Source organism: Trichechus manatus, unplaced genomic scaffold, assembly GCF_000243295.1.
Source record: "Trichechus manatus latirostris isolate Lorelei unplaced genomic scaffold, TriManLat1.0 scaffold00028, whole genome shotgun sequence".
Lineage (NCBI taxonomy): Eukaryota > Metazoa > Chordata > Mammalia > Sirenia > Trichechidae > Trichechus > Trichechus manatus.
The window spans coordinates 3600853-3618829 of NW_004443964.1; positions in this window are offsets into that span (position 1 = coordinate 3600853).

Sequence of the window (17977 nt, forward strand, 5' to 3'; positions counted from 1 at the left end):
GGCTGTTCCCTAGGGCTTTGACTTTGCCTGCAGGTGCGGTGCGCCCTGCGCGTGGGCAGCCCCGAGGGCTGGATTTGTTTGTCTGGGTTATTGAACATGCCGACTCAGAAACAAATCAGAAGGAGTTTCTTCTACGTTCTCCAAGGTGTTTGTTTAGAGACACGATCTAAACATGTTTAGCGACAAAGTGCTATTTTTGAAATTTTTCAAGAGGTTTAAGTTTGGGATTGAAATGTGTTTAGGAATGGGTATCTTTTGCCAATAAGACGAGAGACAGAGACAGAAAGGGGAGAGAGACAGAGACAGAGGAGAGAGAGAGAGAGAGAGACAGTGAGGAGAGAGAGAGAGAGAGAAGGGTTTGGGACTCCCCCAAGACAAGAAGCTTTAAAAAATGTGCCATTGTCACCTTTGTTTGCCCAAAAGAAAAGCAAAGGACAAGGAGGAGGCCCCGGGGGTCTTTTCCTGACTGTTGGCTCCCTGGTAGGTGATAACTTCAGGTGTCTGCTAATTACGCAGGCAGCTCAGCACTGGCGGCCAGCTGGACTCTTGGCAACGAGGTAGCTGGCCCCTCCAGCAGCTGCTGCCGGGAGCCTCTTGCTGGCCCCAGGTTTGTGTGCCAGGGAGCCCCTCAGGGATTTCACTTGCCGAGCCTGTAAAGTGTGAACTGAAAACCATCCTTCAGGACAGCTCGTCCCTGCAAGCTTTGTCTGGAACTGCGTGTTCTCCCGAGACTCAGGGCTTTGGGGGAAGCTGCATGGAGCCCCCACTGGCTGAAGGGACTCAAGGTCCCCAGAAGCCCTGGGACAGTCATTTGTGAGCATTGACTGTCAGAACGTGCTGTTACATTCAGGTTCCCCAGTGATTCCCCCATGACTCACACTGGAAGGATGCGGGTTAACCCTTCCTCCCGCTAAAGGTGTGGCTTTGGGGGCTGTGGGATGGGCTGGTCCCCGTATTCCTCCTGCCTGGGTTGAGAACGTCGTCTTTCTCTTTCTTAGAATCACGGGGAGGTGACACAGTGCCTTCCACCCAAACTCTTTCTCCTTCCCACTGCAGTGGCTCTGCGATTTACATTAAGGGCTATAACGGGTCAGAGTAAATGGAGCAGGTTTGCAATTAGTTTTCAAACTACTTATCTCATTAAAGTAAATGAATTATTGATTCAGTGACACTCATGCTTTTAGTGAGTGGCGTGGTGCCATCCTCACCGTGTTCTTGGCTCTTGGAGCCAGTGGCCGGGACAAGCAAACTTGCTTTGTGTAGTGATTTTTTTTTTTTTTTAATTTTAATATTTCCTTCTCGTTATTTAGCTCTGTAATTAAAGTGGACTCACATGAGAAATGAAGGGTCAGCTTATGGGAACCAAGGCCCCAGAGACGGGCCTGCTTGCTCCCACAGGAAAGAGCGGAGCTGAGAGAGAGAGACCCGCCTGTCGACCTCAACTGTTAGCGAAAGTTGATGGGGTAGGGGTGGGAACAGCTCTTAGGGGGCTGGGGAAGGGCTAGCAGGAAGTCCCCTCTGTGTGCACTGTGGGGGTTCACTGGGCTGCTTGCAGGACCACCAACCCTGACCTCTCTGGGGAGGGGCTGCAGGGTGGGGAGAGGAGGAGAAACCCAGGGTACGCGATGCCCAAGAGCCGCAGGCCTGGCTGCCAGGGAGGGGCACCAGCAGCTGAGCCAAGTGCTGGATGCTGAACTCACCGCCGTGCCCACTCAGGAGCTGACTCAGCGTCTTCCAAGCCTTCCCAGGGAGACGGGATGGCCGGGAAGATGGAGTGCTCCATTACAGCTGCTTGCTCACGCTGGCCGTGGCGTCCAGCTTCCTCTGATTCTCACTGAGGTTCCACTGAGCTTGGCCTCGCCCCTGAACACAGGGCAAAGACAGGCTCCACTCTGGGGCATGAGGGTGGGGGACAGGGTGGCCCTGCCGCTCCATCACTGTCTTTGGTCAGCAGGAGCAGGACAGATGTTGGAGCGTCCACATGTCACTCAGTGGCATCACCAGTGCCCGGCCTCTGGTCTGGGTAAGCTGTGGCAGGTCACCCCCAGGCCCCTTCTCTCAGCTGCTCACTCTGTGTTCCTTCCTAAGCCACCCCCCACCCCCCGCCCAGCACACGATGGGGGCAGAACCAGGAGCAGGCTGGCTGGGAGGGATGGAGGCGTGGGTTGGGACCCAGCAGGGAAGTTCTGTCAAGAGGCCACGTTGCAGAGGGACCAGCAAAGGAGGGAAAATCCCTGGGTCAGGGCAGTCAGCAGGCCCACTGCTCCCTCAGAAAGGCAGTCCGCCCTCTGCCCTGACTGGTGGCTCTGCCCAGGGCAGGGGCCCGGGGCCCTGCCTGGAGCTCATGTGAGGGGTGGGCTGGGCTCATGGGAAGGTGCCTCACACCCACGTGTCAGCTGCAATCCCAAACATCTCCCAGGGAGTCTGGCCTGGGGAGAGACCCAGGGTGGCCATTCCCTTGGCAACGCAGCCTGGAAGCATTCAGGGATGGCTCTCGGGCCCAGCCACCAGTGACCTGCCCATATAAGGGACCCCGCAGGTACAGCTGGCGTCCTGCGGGTGGGGCTGTTCCATCTATGCCTGCAGCCTGGGCTGACACCATTGGGGTTCAGAGATGGCCCCTGGTGGGTCAAGAGGAGCAAGGGCTCCCTGAGAGTTAGCCCTGGTCACACACTGCCATTCCAGGCGCTCAGTTTTGAAAGTTCACTCTCCATACAGGGGCACTCTGATGGGTCTTGGGGCTCGGAGACCCAGGGGTCCCCTTCAGTCTGCATCCTGGATGCATGAGTCCAGCCGGTGGGCTGCAAGGCTGGGCTCACGTCCAGGCCAGGGGGCAGGGCACGGGGTCTGAGAGTGAGGGACATGCCTCACCTGGGGCCACCAGGGGGTAGGGCTGTGAAAAAGGAAGGGACAGCTGGGCTTCCTCCAGACCTTGGGGTCCCTGCTTCTGGAAGCCAGGACATTGGAGCACCTTCTGGAAGGTTCCCCCTCATACTCACCGAGCTTAAAAAAAGAGAAAAAAATAGTTGCTGTCGAGTTGACACCGACTCCTGGTGACCCCATGTGTGTCAGAGCAGAGCTCTGCTCCACAGGCTTCCTTGTTTTGTTTTTGGTTTTTAACTTTATTGTGAAAATGTACACAGCAGAATATACGCCATCTCAGCAGTTCCTACAGGGGTAATTCAGTGACCCTAATCACATCCACAGGTTGTACCACCATTCTCACAATCCTTTTCCAGATCATCCCACCACCATTAACATAAGCTCAATGTCCCTAAGCAAAGACTCTCCCTTTTTCCCTCCTCCTCCCCCTGGGTTGCTGTTGTTAGTTGATCCTGACTCACAGCGACCCCACGCACAACAGAACGAAACCCTGCCCGGTCCTGCGCCAGGCTCACAATCGTTGCTGTGTTTGAGCCCGTTGTTGCAGCCACTGTGTCAGTCCATCTCATCGAGGGTCTTCCTCTTTTTCGCTGACCCTCTACTTTACCAAGCGTGACGTCCTTCTCTAGGGGCTGGTCCCTCCTGACAACATGTCCAAAGTATGTGAGATGAGGTCTCGCCATCCTTGCTTCCAAGGAGCATTCTGGCTGTGCTTCTTCCAAGACAGACTCGTTTGTTCTTCTGGCTGTCCGTGATGTATTCAGTATTCTTCACCAACAGCGCAATTCAAATGCGCCGCCCCTGGTAACCACTCATCTTTGGTTTCTGTGTATTTACATATTTCCTATACACAGAATCATACAAAGTTTATCCTGCTGTGACCGACTCATTGCACTCAGCGTGATGTTTTCAGGGATCGTCCCTGTTCTAGCGTGCACCAGGACTTCATTTCTGTTCATGTCTGAGTAGTATTCCACTGAGTGCACGGACCACATTGTGTTTATCCATCATCTGTTGATGGACATTTTGATTGTTTCCACCTTTTGGCTGTTGAAAACTGCTGCAGTGAACGCTGGCGTATAAGTTTGCATTTGCGCTCCTGCCTGTGTTTCTGCTGCGTATATATACCTGGGATTGAGGTTGCCGAGTCATATTCCATAGGGTTTTCAATGGCTGATTTTTCAGACGTAGATTGCCAGGCCTTTCTTGTGAGGCACCTCTGGGTGCTCTCAAACCTACAACCTTTCTGTTAGCAGCTAAGCCTGTTAACCGTTTGTGCCACTTCAACATCTGGCAAATGTTTCCTGAGAGCTGCTGAGTCCTGGGTTTGAGGAGTGGGATGGGGAATCTGCCTCTTTCATGCCCAGTGCCCGGCTCTGAGCCTGAGGCTGGCACGTTGGGTGACTGCCTTAGAGGGACTGAAGCTCAGAAGAAGTCCTGTTGTCGAGAAGGCCCCTTCCTGTGCCTGTTCTCAGCAGGCTGCATGGGAAAGGGGAGAGAGCGTGGGTGGGGGAAGCTTATCTTCGTCACCCTTTACTGGCTGTGTGACCTCGGGCAGGCCACACAACCTCTCTGAGCCCCATTGATGATAACCCCCCATGACATATTTGGGAGAATTAAAGATGAACTGTGCACACACCTTGGAGAGCCAGCCCGTAGTCGGTGCTCAGCGAATGGCAGCTGTGAGCCTCCCACAGTGTGAGCCCCGCCGCTGTGCCCTTGTCTCAGGGACCAGCCCCCCCTGAGGACAGCGGTGGCTCAGCGGTAGAAGCCTCGCCTTCCACAGGGGGCGCCTGGGTTCCACTCCCAGCCAGTGCACTTTGTGCGTCCATCAGCGGAGCTTTGCGTGTTGCTACGATGCTGAATAAAAGGAGCCCTGTGGCACAGTGGTCAAGTGCCCGGCTGCTAACTGAAAGATCAGCGGTTCGAATCCACCGGCCACTCCGAGGGAGAAAGCTGTGGCAGTCTGCCTCTGTAAACATTAAACCCCATGGCCATCAATACTAACTCATAGTCACCGTGTGGGGCGGAGTAGAACTGCCCCATAGGGTTTCCAAGGCTGTAATCCTTATGGAAGCAGACCGCCACATCTTTCTCCTAAGGAGCGGCCGGTGGGTTCAAACCACTGATCTTTCAGTTAGCAGCCAAGCTCTTAACCACTGCACCACCAGGGTTCCTAAGTGTAAAATACACACTGAATTTTGAAAACTCAGCATTAAAAAAAAAAAAAAAATGCAAAAGATCTCAACAATGCTTATATTGATTAGATGTGGAAATGAAAATATTTGGAGTCTCTTGGTTAAATGACTCAGTGGTTAAGAGCTCGCTGCTAACCAAAAAGTCAGCAGATCGAATCCACCAGCCGCTCCTTGGAAATCCTATGGGGCGGTTCTACTCTTTCCTATAGGGTCGCTATGAGTCAAAATTGACTCGATGGCAATGGGTTTATGTTGCTGAACAGATTTCAGGGGAGCTTCCGGACTAAGACAGACTAGAAAGAAAGGCCTGGCGATCTACTTCTGAAAATCAGCCATTGAAAACGCTGTGGCTCACAGCAGTCCGATCTGCAGCTGGTCGTGGGGATGGCACAGGACGGGGAGACATTTTATTCCCTTGTGCATGCGGTACCATGACTCTCCAGCTAACAACAAGCCCCCACCCACCCCACCCCCCAACTGAAGGCGTGGCTGGTCTCTGACAGATCCTTTTCCTACCAACTGCAAAGTCCTGGGCTTCGAAAACCCAGCGTGCCTGCCTTTCCCCAGCCTTGTCTCTACCAGAAACACCTGCCAGCAAAGCAGCTCAGAGCTGTTGCTAAGTGGTTCAAACACGGCTTTTAAAATATAATCTTTCTTTGCAATTAAAAAAAAAAAAATCATTTAATTAAAAATGTTGACACTGTGCCTGGACATCCCACCAGAGAAAGTGGCTATAAATTAAACATTAAATCTTTAATGGTCCATAAAGAAATATTCGTTTCTGCTTATGTATAGACTGGGTATGGATAGAGAAAGAGGGATTTTTCAGCTGAGGAGAGGAGGTGGATTTTTTTAACCTCAGCTGGATAATCTCGTTAAATGAATGGAATTAAAAGTTCAATTAGGTCAAGGGCTGCTCCTGGCTTGTGTCTGGGGGTGTGTGTTGGGGTGGGGTTATTTAAGGGAAGGAGGAGAGTTGGTGTAATCCAGTTTTAACCCCCTCTTTGGGGAACATGAAATGTGTTTACCAGGGGACAGGATGTCTCCCTCTAAGGCAAGTCTGGAGTCCCTGGGTGGTACCAACAGTTAATGCGCTTGGCTGCTAACAGGAAGGTTGGAGGTTCGAGTCCACCTGGAGGTGCCTCGGAAGTAAGACCTGGCGATGCGCTTCTGAAAAATCAGCCATCGAAGACTCCACAGAGCACAGTTCTACTCTGACGCATGTGGGGTCGCCATGAGTCAGGGTCACCATGAGCTGGAGTAGACTCAACGGCAACTGGCTGGTTGGCAAGAGTTTGTGACGTGGCAAGAAGGGTGGGTCCTTTCAGGCAGGGAGGGGAGTGATCCAGAAGCATGAGTGGGTGTATTTGGGAACTCCAAGACACTCTTCCTGACCTGAAGGTAGCCCCGTGATGGGGGAGCTGAGGGCAGGCAGTGATGAGAAGGTGGGTCGAGGCGGGCTGTGAGTGGCCTCAGGCCCCAGGCTGAGGTCCGAGCCTCCCCAGGCTGTGGGCAGCCTTCAGGTGTATGAGGGAGTCAGATTTCCGATGAAGCAGACCCCTCTGGAGGCAGGTGAAGTTACACTGGGGGCTGGAGGGCCTCTGGTCCAGGGTGAGTGCTGAGGTCCCACAGGTCTGGGGAGTGATGAGGGGACCTGAGCCAAGTGGATTGTGGGTAGTAGGGAGCAGACAGGCGTGAAAGGTGCTGAGGAGGGAGAATGGACAGGACCAGGGGGATGACTTGGGCAGGGCACCAGGGCTGAGGGAGAGGGAAGTGTGCCCAGAGCTTCCGAGTTTGGGGCATGAATGAACAGCAGTGCCACTGACTGAAATAGGATGTGGGGACACCAAGGTGGTTTACCAGGAGGGGGCCATCAGGTCTCTGCTGAACCCGAGTCCACATGGCCTTGGGGCAGGTGACCGGATGGCCAAGTCCAGGAGGTGGGTGAAGACATTGGTCTAGAGACCGGGGTGTAGGGTTACTGAGGCTGAACATGGCTAGAACCCAAGAGCAGAGATCATCTGGGTGTGGCAAGGAAGAAGGGGTGCAGGGGGCAGGGAGCCCAGAGTGTCTGGCCAAGGGGCTGAGCCAGTGGCCCAGGACGGGGAGAGCCCAGGAGGGAGCAGGGTCCGTCTCAGGAAATACCTTCATCTGTTACCTCAACTCTGATGGATTGTTTTTATAAGTGGGGTGTTCAGAGATCAAGGCAGGGTGGAAGACCCTCACCACCAACGCACTTATCTGCAGAAGCAAATAACACATCCAGCGTTCACCCTCCACAGAGGCTGACCGGATACTTGTTCCTGCAGCCTGGCGATCGGCGTATTCACCTGCCCTTGTTAGGAACTCCTGTAACCAAAGCTATTTTTGTTACAACTATTGAGAGTCCTGACCTCAGAAATGGAAGCATAAACACATTCACAATTTATCGTGTTTTCTGTCTCAGCAAAGACTTCCGGTGTGAACAGGACCCCAGGAAAACAGCTGCTATCTATTATTAAATAAAACCAACTGTCCATACAGGCACGATCCGAAAATTAGCCGCTTGTCAATGCAGGTTAGTTGCAGGCAGACATGGGCCGGGCCACGGGCATGATAAAAGCCCAGGTTTGTTTCTTCCTCCTGAGGCTGTTTCCAAGAGAGGGCTTGGAAAGTGATGGAAGCAGCAGAGATGCGTTAGTCCCAGAAGGTCATTGCTCAGCAGTAAGAGTCTTTTGAGGAAGCCCAGGTGGCAGCGAAGTGGGTCCAGCCAGCAGCCTCTAAACTGCACCAAGAGCTAGCTCTGTGCCCAGGGAAGCACCTGGTGCCACCACTTAAAACGGCCTCCCACAAGCCAGAGCCCCGTGAGGAAGGAGGCAGCAGGTGCAGTGAGGATGGTGAGGCCACAGCGCTGGAGCTGAGGCCCCAGGATGAGGCTGAACCGAGACAGAACGGGAAGGTGGGGCCCTCACTTTGTCCACCCACCATCCATCCATCCGTGTGTCATACTGTGGTGGCTTGTGTGTGGCTGTGTTGCTGGAAGCTATGCCACCGATATTTCAAATACCAGCAGGGTCACCCATGGTGGACAGATTTCAGCAGAGCTTCCAGACTGAGGCTAGGAAGAAAGGCCTGGCAATCTAATTCCAAAAATCAGTCAGTGAAAATGCTATAGATGACAACAGAACATTGTCTGATATAGTACTGGAAGATGAGCCCCCTAGACTGGAAGGCACTCCGAATGCACCGTGGCCACAGCAGTGGACTCGAGCATGCCATCGCCGTGTGAAGATGGTGCAGGACCGGGCAGCATTTCGCCGTGAGTTGTTGCCAACTCGATGGCAGCTGACAACTTTATTTGCAGCTCAGCACCTCTCCGGGCCAGAAACCACAGCCCAAGCACAAATCGTGCTCTGAGGCCTCAGCAGTCCCTGCCGAGGCTCAGCAGGAGCCAGCCTGCGTCCAATCCCCCAGGCGTCACAGCGGTTCCAGAGAGGGGTTTGCGGGCTTGGGTGGTTTAGCGCTCCCTGGAGTCCTTTGTCAGCAGCAGGAAGAGAAGAGACAGCGACTTTGCTGATCCAGGACGGGTTGCCTCCACTCTGGCGCGCCAGGGAGCGGGGATCTTGCAGGAGACCCCTCCGCAGCCTGCAGGGGCATGCCCGGTGACCAGGTGGCTGGGGTCTTCCTCCTGCAGAAGACAGGGTGGGGGACTCGGCTCCTTGGGTTGCCAGCTGAGCCTGCAGAGCTCAGGGTGTGAGGAGGAAGTTCTGCAGAGCTAGTCTTGCCTGGTTAGTAAGGCCGGACCCTGAGTCACACTGCATATCAGCACCCAGTTTGCTTCCGTCCCTCCTTTCCAGCCTCATTCCCTGACACCTCTGCCCCCACAGCCACTGGCCCAAGAAGCCTCTACTTCCTCACCTGTACCTAGAGACAAGATTGCCCATCTGTCAGGGTTGAGAGAAGATCCGCGATGAGATGTGCAGAGCGTTCCCTAGACCATGAGAACACAGCACAGACCCAACAGGGATTGTTGCTCTTGCCTCCCTGTTCGTCCTAGTCTCCTGGTGCTGCTGGAACAGGAACACCACAAATGGTGTTAAAGAACGAAATTTATTTCTCACAGTTCTGGAGGCTGAAAGTCAGAATCAGCATCTTGGCCATCTTGTAGACAGTTTTCAATGTAGGCAGTCCTGGGTGTGCCTTTGTTCCTTAGCTTGTGGATGATCCTCACATGGCATCTGGCTTCCCCTGTGTGTCTGTGTCTCTGCTGCCCTTTATATAACTCAGACGTGATTAGGTTAAGGATCCATGCTACACTGGAATGACCTCGACTGACTGATTGCGTTACACTGGATTGCATTATGGAGATTGATTACATTACATCACGTTATAGCCACAGGTGTGTTGTTGCTGTTGTTGGTAGGTGCCGTCAAGTTGGTTCTGACTCATAGCGACCCTACTATGTACAACAGAACGGAACACTGCCTGGTCCTGCGCCATCCTCACAATTGTTGTTATGCTTGAGCCCATTGTTGCTGCCACTGTGTCAGTCCATTTTGTTGAGGGTCTTCCTATTTTTCACTGACCCTCCACTTTACCAAGCATGACGTCCTTCTTCAAGGACTGGTCCCTCCTGATAACACGTCCAAAGTATGTGATACGTAATCTCACCATCCTCCCTTCTAAGGAGCATTCTGGTTGTACTTCTTCCGAGACAGACTTGTTCGTTCTTTTAGCAGTCCATGGGATATTCAATATTCCTCGCCAACACCACAATTCAAAGGCGTCAATGCTTCGGTCTTCATACCACAAACTCCACAGGTATGGGGGTTAGGATTCCAGCACCTGCTTGGGGGGCACCCAGTTCAGTCCATCACACTAGTCAACTAGCTGAGGTTGGGGAGCACAGTGGATCTCGTGGAAGTGATGTTGCGTCCATTGGCATTTGAGTCTCCCCCAGGACAGAGGGCATCTTGGGACACATGAATCCCACTTAAGTCTCTAAGACCCCGAATCACCCAGGGACCAGGCACCCTGCTGGCCATAAGGAGCCACCAGCGTTTTTATCACTTTGGGGCCAAGGCATGGCAGTCTTCTCGGGGTTTGTTCCAGACTTCCCTCCCCTGTTCTCAGGGGCATGGGAGAGCCCCGTCTTTCCCACCCTGTGGGGTGCAGCCCTCAGCCCAGACCCAGCCAGGAAAGCCCACCTTAGCTGTGAGCATCCCTGCTGGTATTGGCCTTGGGCACTGCTCTGGCCCCTCCTCCCTGTTGTCTCACCACTTTACAGGTGAGGAAACCGAGGCACGAGAGGTTGAGTAACTTGGTAAGCTTCACCAGCCGCCCCAGACCTGGTCTAGGTTGTGGGTGAACCACTTGCCGCAGGTGCCAGGCTCCACCAAGGTCTCTGCTTCCCCTCAGGAGCTGAGAACGCGGCGTATACCCCATCCCACCGCTCGTCCCCAGATGGGGCTCTCTGCCTTGCGTTCCCCTCGTCCTGTGAGTGAGTGTCCAGGCGGTGCCCTGGTCAGACAATGCAGTTGTGTTCTCCATGTGGTACTGACGGAGCCAGTAGCTTCCCATCTGCACATGCGGACTTTTCCCTGGACTTGCCAGAGCAGCTTCCCTAGCATCCAGCTCCCACCACTCTCAGCCTATCTTCTTCTTTTATTTTGCGGGTGAGTTGATCAAGACAAATTTCTGAAAATCCTAAGGCAACCAACAGGTTGATTTCTTAGGGGATTTCCTTAGGAAATGAGATTTTGCCCATCTGCCAAAGGAGAAAAGGCATGTCAAAATTACCGATAGCAAACAAAACACATGCTCATCTAAGAAGCCAGCGTACTCCGCTCATCTGCGTCCTGAGTGGTGCCATCTGACCTGTGTATTAACTCAGATCCTTCCCTGTCTCCACCACCCTTCCTCTCTGCTGGGGCTGCTCACAACGGGGCTGTGCCAGCCCCAAGCGTCCCTCTTCTGCCATGTGTGTGTGTGCCTCTCTGTGGAGACAGGGCACATTCTCAGCTTGCTAAGGAAACCCTACAATACAGGGACAGGCAGCTCCTCCCAGGGACCCGGGATGGGCCTTTGGGTCTCACCAGCGTAAGGCACGAATCCCAACCATGGCCGTGACCGTAGCCCAGGCTGCCTGTCCACAGTCAAGAGCAGCCAGCTTTTAAAGAAACAGCAAGGATGGGAGCCAAGACGAGGTAGCCAAGGGGGACTGGACGCCACCCAGGCATCACCATCCCTGGACTCCAATTCAGCTGAGTGTTGAAGAGAACATGGCGTGCAGCCTGGCTCCATGGAGAATAGCTCAGGTGGGCCTGCGTCCCTTTCGTTTGCTATAGAAAGAAGAATGGCATCCTCAGTGTAATCGGACACCCAGCGAGGGGGGTGACCAGGGCACAGACCTGCAGCATGAGCTCCCTGGGGGCAGGGACCTGTCCCTCTCATATGTCACATGTCCCCTGCACCTGCACTTGGTAAGGACTCAGTACATATTTGTTGAATGAATGGATGAATGAATGAATGAAGAATGAATGTCATCGCCCAGCACTAGACTAGGTGAGCTGTGAGACCTGGGCTTGTGGAGAATGTGGTCTCTTCAGGAGTTCAGCCTGTGATATCGAGGACAGCTTGGAGAACAATACGTCTTAGTTGGGGTCCTCTAGAGAGACAGAACCAGAAAGAGAGAGAGAGATTTACTTCAAGGGATTAGCTCACAGGATTTGGGGGGGCTGGCATGTCCCTGGAGTCCCTGGGTGGTGCAAATGGTTAACACACTTGGCTGCTAACCAAAAGGTTGGTGGTTCGAATCCACCCAGAGGTGACTCAGAAGAAAGGCCTGGCAGTCTGCTTCCATAAAGATTACAGCCAAGAAAATCCTATGGAGCACAGCTCTACTCTGTAACACATGGGGTTGCCATGAATCGGAATCCACTGGATGGCAACAGGTTTGGTTTTTTTGGTTTTAGAAAACATTAGCTAAGTTCACCAAGAGGAGACGGGGATGTCTCCCTCTAGGCAAGTCTGGAGTCCCTGGGTGTTACAAGCGGTTAACACACTCGGCTGCTGACCAAAAGGTGTGGAGGTTCAAGTCCATCCAGAGGCAGCTGGGAAGGAAGGCCTGGTGATCTAAACACCAGCCACTGAAAACCCCAAGGAGCACAGCTCTACTTTGACCCACATGGGGTCACCATGTGTTAGAGCAACTCAATGGCCACTGGTAATGTTGGCAAGATCAAAATCTGTAGGTCAGGCAACAGGCTAGAGACTCCTGTAGTCCTGTATCCCAAAATCTGTAGGTCAGGCAAGAAGAGTGAAGGGTGAGGGACTTCTGGCAAAATGTCTATTTATCATCTGGAGGCAGAACACACCCTAGGGAAAACTCCCTGTTTGCTCTTAAGGTCTTCGACTGATTGGATAAGGCCCACCCACATTGCGGAAGCCAGATGATCTCGTCACACGTAACTACAATCGCATCTGGACTGCCGCTTGACCGAGCAACTAGGCACCATCACCCAGCCAAGTGGACCAGGAAATCAACCACCACCCACGTCAGGCTGCGGTTGGTGTTAGTTTACGTCCCCATCTTGCTCCGTAGATGCTTTGTATCGCTTTCATGATCACATAAAACAAAATGTCAGTACATCAATAGATACAAGTCAAGATCAGAGAAATACTGATAGAACGGGGAAAGTAAGGCTGTGGGGACTTTTAAATACAACTAGCCACTTGCTCGGTTGGCCACAATTTTTTTTCCTTTGAACCACGTCACACATAACAATAACTGATTTAAGAATGTATATAGTTTATAGGCAATATATATATTTATAGAGTTTTTAAAATTGTTTATTTATTTATTTCTCTCCGTTTCCCCCTCCCCGCAGCCCCTGGTGACCACTGACGCACTTTCCGTCTCTAGGTGCTTGCCTCTTCTGGAAGTTTCCTAAGTGGGATCACACAGTGTTTGTCCTTTTGTGTCCGGCGTCTTTCACTCGGCATCAGGTTTTAGGGCTCCTCCACGTTGTGGTGCGTGTCAGGGCTTCGTTTCTCTTTGTCTCTGAGTAATATTCCATTGTATGGATGGACTGCATTTTGTTTTATTCTGAGCTTCCTAGTGGCCAAAGCAAAATGGGAAACACTGCCAATGATGTGATTCGTGTTTTCTTTAAAAAGTGCCTGAAAAAATACCCCTTCAAGGGAACAGCCTTTTCCCTGAGGTCCTTGGGTCTGAAGGGCATTTCTCAGGGTCTGATTGTGCAGTGCCAGGTGGCGTGCAGCACTGGGCTCTGTGAGAATCACTCAGAGGAGGCCTTCGCGTCCCTTCAGTTTGCATTAGGAAGGAGAACAGCTCTTGGAGGGTGAGAATTTCAGGGATTAGGGTGGTCAGAAGGAGCCCTGGTGGTGCAGTGGTTTGGCTGCTAACCAAAAGGTCAGTGGTTTGAACCCACCAGTGGTTTCATGGGAGAAAGATATGGCCATCTGCTTCTATAAGATCACAGCCTAGGAAACACTGTGGGGTAGTTCTGCGCTGTCCTATGGGGTTGGTTGGTTTGGGGTGGTCAGGAGCAGCTTCACGGGGAAGAACACGGAAGAGCAGCACATATGAGGATGGGACCACCGTGGTCAGGGGTTCCAGGCCGAGCGAGACCCTGGGTGAGTGTGGTCAGGGCGAGGGCAGGGGCCAGCGCCGTGGCCATCCTGCTGCTACTGGCTCCGTGAGCGGTCCGGAGGTGGGGAGGAGGCGACTGGAGAAGCTGTTGGGTTGGCTTCCTGGGGCTGCCACACTGGATGACCACAGACGGGGCAGCTTAAAACAACAAGTGTATCCTCACAGTTCTGGGGCCCAGGAATCTGAAATGAGGGTGTCTGCAGAGCTGCGCTCTCCCCACAGCTCTAGGGGAGGCTCCTTCCTTGTCTCTTCCAGCTGCTGGTGGCTCCAGGCGTTCCTTGGCTTGGGGCGCGTCACTCCCATCTCGGCCTCTGTCGTCACATCCCCTTCTCCCTGGGTCTGTGTGTCCTTGTCTGTATCTTACAAGGACACTCTCACTGGATTTAGGGCCCACCCTAATCCATTATAGGGGGCAGTGGTAGTTCAGTGATAGAATTCTTGCCTTCCGTGCAAGAGACGTGGGTTCGATTCCCGGCCAATGCACTCATGCACGGCCACCACCCGTCTGTCAGTGGAGACTTGCGTGTTGCTGTGATGCTGAGCAGGTTTCAGAGGAGCTTCCAGACTAAGATGGACTAGGAAGAAAGGCCTGGTGATCTACTTCCGAAAATCAGCCATTGAAAACCCTATGGATCCCAACAGTCCAGTCATGTTGTGCGTGGGGTTGCCATGAGTCAGGGGCCAACTTGACAGCTAACAACAACAACTAATCCAGTGTGATTTTATCCTCATTCTTAATTATATCTGCAAAGACCCTATTTCCAAATAAGGTTACACTCTGGGGATTCCAAGTGAATATAAACTTTGGGGATACTGTCTTCAATCCAGTACAGGTGGCACCCACCCCATCTGCGTGGTGAAGGCCACACGGGCTCCTGTAGATCTGTTGCGGAGTCCCTGGGGGGGCAAATGGTTAATGCCTCACTGCTAACCAAAGTGTTGGTGATCTGAGTCCACCCAGAGGTGCCTCAAAAGAGAGGCCTGGCAATCTGCTTCTGAAAAATCAGGCGTTGAAAAACCTATGCAGCACAGTTCTAAACTGACACACGTAGGGTTGCCATGAGTCGGAGTCGACTTGACGGCAGCTGGTGGTTAGATTTGTTGAAACAACGCAGCGCTAGGCTCCAGGCTCCTCTGAACCCAAGCCAACCCAGAGGGACGGGGTTGCCTGCTTTAAAGCTCCCCAGGGTGGAGATGACACACCTGCCCTCCCTGCTTGCCTGGATGTCCCTGGGCCTCGGCCACCTCTGCGTCTGCCTCAGGCTGGCTTCTCAGCCCTCTCAGCTGCCAGCAGCTTGTCAGCGGTGCGCATTCTCGTCCTGGCTGTCTTCTTAGAAGCTGGGTCAGCCTGGGAAAATTTCTTCTCTGGGCTTCAGCTTCCACAGGGCCAAGCCCTGGGAGGTGGGGGTGCTACACAGTACCCTGGCACACCTGGGATGCTGCCAGAGCCGCTCACCTGCGGTTCCTCACTTGCGCCTGGGACCAGTGGACTGCGTTCATTCTCACAGGTGTGCACTGAGGCCTGTGAAGGCAGAGACAGCGTCGCCCTGCAGCGTCCTTCCCACCCAGCATCAGCCGGGCGCCACAGGTCTCGTCCCAGGACAGAGAGCTCCTTCCCAGCACCAGTGATTGACAGCTTGTGGGTCAGCGGCCCCCGCGGCGGCACGCACTGGCCAGGACACACAGGCCTTGCTCGGTTTTGGGTCGAGGCACCATGAGGCTGCGAGGCTGAGCGAGATGGGGCCGCAGACCTAGGCGAGCCTGGCATTAATCAGGATATTTATTGCACAGTCCAGCACAGCAGGAAGAATCAGCCGGAAGGTCAGAGAGGTGCAGGGCCCAGGGAATTGCAAACAGAGAAGGGTTTGAGCCGATGTGGGATGCCGAGGCTGCTGCCGTCCCGGGACCTGAAGCAGGTCGGAATCACACCCGCTAAGGAGCAGGACAGTCACGGTGGGTTTGCTGTTCGGGCCCAGGTGGCCTGCGCTCTGCTCGTACTGATGCTGCATCCAGGGCAGACTAAACCTAGCGGTTAAGAGCCAGGCCATGCAGCAACTCCACTCCTAGGTATACATCAGAGAACTGTAAACAGGGATGCAGAGAGATGTGTGCGCATGTTCACTGCAGTGCTATTCACAACAGCCAGAAGGCGGAAACAACCCAAGTGCCCATCCACGATAAGTGGACAAAGCGGTCCATCCATACAGTGGAACAGCGCTCGGCCATGAAGAGAAATGAAGTCCTGATACCTGCTATGAGGTGGAGGAACCTGGAAAACATTACGCTGAGTGAAAGAAGAACCAAAACCAAACCCGTTGCTGTCAAGGCGATTCTGACTCATAACGACCCTATTAGAGTAGAACTGCCCATAGGGTTTCCAAGGAGTGGCTGGTGGATTCCAACTGCTGACCTTTTGGTTAGCAGCTGAGCTCTTAACCTCTGTGCCACCAGGGCTCCCAAGAAGCCAGACCCAAAAGGACAGATAGTGTATGACCTCACTTACAGTTAGTCCCCGACTTACAATGGGGTTCCGTTCTGATGACTCCATCTTGTCAGTTCTGACAGAAGTTGAATACCTCGTTTTTTTTTAGTTTTCATTATAATTGCCTTTATTAACAGTATCTTTATAAATCATAACATTGAACATCTACAAGTAAACATCTGAGAATGATAACATCGGCAAGTTACGAGCTGTGACATCGTGTGTAGTACATATTACTAATGATAAGATGTAGAGTCGTAAGTGTGGTTCATCGTAACGCGAATACGTTGTAAGTCGGGGACCCCCTGTCTGTGAAATATCTAGAACAGGCAAATTCAGAGAGAAAAGTTCGTTAGTGGTCACCAGGGGCTGATGGAGAGGTATTACTTAAGGGGCAGCGGCGATGGTCACACAACATGGTGAGTGTACTTAATGCCACTGAATTGTACCCGTGAAAGTGGTTCAGATGGAGGGGAAGAAAGGAGAAAGACATGAGTGAGGCAAGTCTAGTTTCACATCCCAGCTTCAGCTCTGACTAGCTGTGGGGCTTTGGGGAAGTTCTTCACCTCTGTAACCTCACCTTTGTCATCTGTAAACTGGAAATGATCATAGTACCTACCCCAGAGGGTGGTTGTGGAGACGAAATGACGTAACTGATTCTATAACCCCGGAAGAGCACGCGCATTCATTAAAATCAGATGCCGTGGAGTCGACGCCCACTCCTGGTGACCTCACATGTGTTAGAGTAGAACTGTGCTCCGTGGAGTTTTCAGTGGCTGATTTTTTTTTTTTTTTTTTTTTTTTGCTCAAGTTAATTTCTCATACAAAAATTTATACACATATTGTTATGTGACATTCGTTGCAATGCCTATAATGTGACAGCACACCCCTGCTTTCCACCCCGGGTTTCTTGTGTCCATTCAACCAGTTCCTGTCCCTTCCTGCCTCCTCATCCTGCCTCCAGACAGGAGCTGCCCATTTGGTCTCATGTATCTGACTGAACTAAGAAGCACACTCTTCATGAGTATTATTTTATGTTTTATAGTCCAGTCTAATCTTTGTCTGAAGAGTGGGCTTTGGGAATGGTTTTAGTTCTGAGTTAAGAGTGTTTGGGGGCCATAGTCTCAGGGGTGCCTCCTACGGCTGATTTTTCAGAACTAGATCACCAGTCTTTTCTTCTGAGCCACCTCTGGGAGGACTCAAACCGCCAACCTTTTGGTTAAAAGCCGTTTGAATTAACGGTCTTCACCACCCAGGAAGTGCACACGTTCATTAAATGTCAGCCATTACAGTGGTTACTGTTATGATTGTGCTGTTACTGTGATGGGAGTGCCACAGAAGCCAGAGGGCCAGGAAAGGCCTCTGGGCGACTCTTGCTCCGCACTGGAGTGGACTAAAGGCCTAGGGTACCTGGACTCCAGGCAGGTAGCTGCTGAGCACAGGCTGGGGTGGCATGGGGGAGACGTGGGCTTCCTGGGAGAGGGGGCTGGGCTGCCCCAGGGAAACACCCCTCCTCTACCACCCCTGAGGCCCTCTGAGGGAAGCACCCCCACAGGCCTGAGTGTGGGCTGTGCGCTCAGAACCCAAAGCCCCCCAGTGGCCACTCTGATGACCAGAACCTGCTGGAACTTCCCAGCCCCCCGCGTTGTCCTGGGGCCCTAGACATGAGCCAGCCACCCATCAGCCCTCTGTCCTCCCCACTCCCCTCCTCTCCTCTCCCCTCCCCTCTCCTCCCCTTCCTTCTCCTCCCCTTCCCTCTCC